This window comes from Hipposideros armiger, unplaced genomic scaffold (genome assembly GCF_001890085.2).
Source record: "Hipposideros armiger isolate ML-2016 unplaced genomic scaffold, ASM189008v1 scaffold_275, whole genome shotgun sequence".
NCBI lineage: Eukaryota > Metazoa > Chordata > Mammalia > Chiroptera > Hipposideridae > Hipposideros > Hipposideros armiger.
The window spans coordinates 1,624,539-1,629,249 of record NW_017731625.1 but is presented as its reverse complement, the minus strand read 5'-3'; positions in this window follow the sequence as shown (position 1 = coordinate 1,629,249).

The following is a 4,711-nucleotide window of genomic DNA, read 5'->3' as shown; positions in this document are numbered from 1 at the left end:
CCTTGCTTTTGGCCTTGGTGTTCTGTCGAAGTCTGGGTTCAGCCCAGCAGCGTTGTCAAGTTCCAGCTGTGGTCCATGCTGGGGACTGGGGGGTGTGAAGACCCAGGTGTGCACCATCCAGGCCAGGGGATGGGGGCATGCCAGTCCAGAGTCTTTGCAGAGTCCCCCTGGGGGCCACAGCAGGTGTTTCTGGGAGAGTGGACCAGGCAGCTCCCAGCAGCCCGTCCTTGCTTCTGCTTTGTCCCTTCAGTGCCTCTATATGCTGGCCTCAGAGAACGGAGCAGGTGGAGCATCTCCGTGTTAGCCCAACCCTCTTCTCACCTCCTCTCAGTCCAGCCCTAGCCCACCCAGAGCTCTTCCCCTGCTCCTCTTGGCACAACACCCCACCTTTTCCCTCCCCTCCCCTCAGCTGATCAACTGGGTGGTGCTAATAAATGCCCTTCAATGCCCCATCCTTAAGGGCTTTGCCTGGCCTTTGTTTCCTGAACTTGGTGTCCTTATTAGGACTCTGTCCCCACAGGACTGTACTTGCTGACAGCAGCCATGTCTGATTTGTCACTCAGGAGGCCTGAAAGAGGCTGGAAATTGCCGGTCAGCAACCCTTTAGCCAACAGCTGTTGACACAGACATACTGGAGTCTGGGGTCATGCAGGAAACAGCTGAAGGTTGGGGCTGGATGGGCTCATGCACTACCTGTCCGTCATGGCCACCAGATAAACCAGCTGGCTCCTGGCTTATCACAGGTTCTGGGCTCTGCTGTGGCCGTGTGCCTTAGCCCCAGCTGCTGGGGATTTGCTAGGGGGCCCTGCACATGCTCATCCCTCCTGCCCCCTTCCCTGCCATCTGGTCCTACCCACCTCCTCCAGTCCCTTATCAGAGGCCTCATCCCACAGCCAAAGCCTCCCAACAGCTGGGTAGTAGGGGTGCTGGCCTACCTGTGGGCAGTTCGCACCCCCAGGGAAGGTTATGACCTCAAACCTGGGTGCACTCAGCACACCAACATCCAACCCTCCATGCCTTGATGTTGGGGAACAGCTCCCTCCTGTCCATTTGATAGTTGGGGAAACAGGACTCAGGCAGGAAGGCCACATGGACGAGGGACTGAGAACCTGGGCACCTGGTCTGTTTTCTTTACACACCCAGCCTACCCCTTCTGAGGACAAGACACAATCTAAGACTGAGAGCTGCGGGTCGGAGGTCCCAGGGGCTCAACCCTGGGCGAGGGCAGCAGCAAGTTTGCAGGCTAATTAGGCTTCATTAGAGCCCCTAGGCAGCCCAGGGCCCAAAACAGAAAGACCCCTGGTTTTCCAGCCCCCAGCTTCTGTCACAGGAAGCAAGGCTTCTCCCTGGCACCTCCCCCACTACTACACCCCTCCAAGCAACCCCCAGGCTCCAGATTGCTCTGCCCACCCTTCACCTCCCAGAGAGCTAATGAGGGCAAAAGCAGCCACCAGGTCGGGCTCAAATTTCACCACTTGCTGTGTGGCTTAAAGGAAGTGTCCCCACCTCCCTGAGGTCCAGTTCCTTCTCTCAAGTTCAAAAAAAGGCATTGCAGGGCCAGCAGAGTGGCTTAGTTGGTTAAGAGCTTGCTCAAGAGTGTGAGCTCTGAGCAACAGCAATTTGATTCCCAGCCCAAGCTGAGCTGCCAACAGGTGGCAGGATGGCTCAGCTAAAACAAAACAAAAGAATACGGGCTCATAATCAAAATACTTTGGGCTGGCCTAGTGGCACGTTGGTTAACAGTTGGCTTGGGACACCAGCTATGAGCAGCAGGGCCCCGGTTCGGATCCCATGTGAGGGCCAGTGACACTGTGCCCTCTACAGCTAAGATGGTGAACAACAGCTCGACCTGGAGCTGGGCTGCTGTGAGTAGCCGGCGACGGCATAGGCTGCAGTGGGGCTGGCCGGCAGCTGGTATGAGCTTTTGTGAGCTGCCGTGAGCGGCCGTCCACTGGCCGACAAGTGACTGCCTCACTTGGGAAGAGTGCAATGATAACACCAACATGGGCCAGTGAAGCAAAGTCCTCCACAACTAGACTAAAGAACAAAAGGACAGCAACTTGTCTGTTTTCCTTCCCTGATTCCCCAACGCTGTTCCCCTCCCCCAATTCCCCAAAAAAATCTTAAAAAAAAAAAAAATAAGGCATTGCACGTGCTCTCTGTGGACGGGCACTGGGCCACAGCTGTGTGGGGAGACAGTTAAGAGCACAAAACTTTGCATTCAAGTCTGAGGACGAAAGCAAGATCCTGTGAGGGCCCAAAAGAGGGAGACCCTAACTTCCTGGGGGCTCAGGCAGAATTTCCCAGAAAGGGGGATAAGATGAGATCATTCCACTAAACCATATCCTCCCTAGAGAGTCACTCTGACCTAGTTTGTAAGACTGGAAGTAACCTAGCTGCCCATCCCCAGGGATCTGCTATATAAACTCAGGTTCCTCCGCCAACTACAAAGTGACTTTTTGTGAGGACGTTCTCTCTGTGCAGGGGTGAATTAAATATAGCTACAGATTCTCTGCAGCTCTCCCTAGCAAGAGGAGGGGATATTTCTCCACCCCTTGAAGTCTGGGGGCTTGCATTGCTGATAAGACTATGGTGGAAGTGACAGTGTGGGAACTCAGAGCATAGTTTGCAAAGGGGCCTTGTGGCTTTCACCTTCGTCCTCTGGGAACACTGCCCTGAGGCCGCTGTGATGTAAGGGAGCTGGACCTGCTTCCTGGAGTCTGAGAAGCTGATGGAGGAGCACTCGGTCCACCCTGCAGGCATCTGAGGCCTCCCGAGTTAACTCAGGTGACACCCACAGACGAACTTTGCAGCCAATCCACAGAATCATGAGAAATAATAAATTGTTTTATGCCATTAAGCTTAAGGGATGTTTGTTACACAGTGACAGGTCACCAAGACTTGCTGACTGAGGCCTATGACAGATTGCAAAGGAAAGTTTATCACACTGATACATAGGGTATGATACCATTTAATTAAGATAGATTTTAAAAGCTCTTATATTTCTATGCTTTTAAATATATAGAGAAAGATCTGGAAGGACATCTGCTGACCTGGAATTGAAGATGGTGATCAAAGCGGCCTGTTAGCCTATTCTTCATGTTTTAATATTTCACAAGAAGAAATGTAATATTTCATATTTAACATTTACTATTATATGGAAATCTTAATGGTTTACAAGGAGTTGGAGAAAGAAGGCCAGAAGCACATGGTGAGAAGCAGAGAAAGATTTACAGAAACAGGAAAGGCAGATAAGCGGAGACAGGACAGGGAGAGGGAGAGAAAGGAGGACACAGCCACCTGGCCCGTGACACTGGATCCCGCCCTCCCCACCTTCCTAGCCCCCGTATAAATCCCTGGCTCTTTCAGCCACCAGGCAGCCCACCATGACCAAGGGAAGCTGTCTCCTGACCCCTGCCCGGATCCCGCCCTTTCAGCTCCGGCCCAAGGTCCACACAGGCCTCAGAACACTGGGCAGGGGCTGCGGCCACCAGACCAGGGGCCAACCCTGCTGCATGTGCAGACGGTCACGATGGCCCGCAGCTTCCAGGTGCTAACCGAGAGGCTTTGAGTGTTGTCTGTCAAAGCCCCACTCTGGGATACATGGCCAGAGCCCCTGGCAGGTGGGCAGAAAGGGGCAGACCTCGGCTTGAGCTCTCAGATCAGCCAGAGAGGCCCAGAACATCATGCCATGGCAGATACCACAGTCTTCCAAAAGGTAGACAGCATCTTGACATTGATCCTGTCAGCCCTGCCACTCCCCTGCCCAACTGCCTTTTCCCCAAAAGAGCTTTTATAACAGGATGGGCTAACGCTCCCCTTTTGGTTCACTTAGTCCTCCCCCAAACCCTCTCATTATCCCCATTCACAGATGAGGAAGTGGAGGCCCAGAGAGGTTGAGCAACTTTCGAAGTGTCACACATCCTCCTGCACCTTCTGCCCTCCATACCCTTCCTGTGCTCTAAAGCTACTGAGGCTGACTGCTCCCGTTTCATGGGTGCACAAACTGAAACCGAAAGCTAGATGGGTGGGGGTCCACATGTGGGGGAGGCATGTGGGGGAGGCAAACAGAGAAGGGAAGGAACCCCTGCCCACCACACTGGCCTCAGGAGCTGGGAGGGAACAAGTGTCCTCACTCTCACGCTGCAGGCCCGTTCCTGCTGCCAACAGCCAAAGGGAGACCTCACTGTAACCTCCCACCTCCAGCGAAAGGCCTGGGGCCCCTGCCCCAGAGCCACGAAGCCTTCCCGCAGCGTCGGGGCGTATTGCTGTCTGATTTGAGGTCCTGGGCTCTGCATGGACTCAGACGAGGATGTGGATGTAAGAGGAAGGGTTCCGGGCCGGCCAAGTGGCCAGGTGGTTAGAGCGCGAGCTCTGAGCAACAGGGTCGCCAGGTCGACTCCCACAGTGACCAGCGAGCTGCCGACAGGCGGCAGGATGGCTCAGCTGCTGAGAGCACGTGCTCCTAACAGCCAGGTTGCTGGTTCGACTCCTGCGTTAGATGGTGGGCCATGTCCACCTGCAACTAAGATTCAACATGGCACCTTGAGCTGAGTGGCAGTGAGCTGCCGATGGGAGACGGGAGACAGAAGGCCAGAGGATGACTGGACTTAGAGCTGAGCTAGCTGCTTCCTCCACAACTAAGATTGAAGGACAACAACTTGGCTGTTCCCCTTCCCCAATTCCTCAATAAAATCCTTAAAAAAAAAAA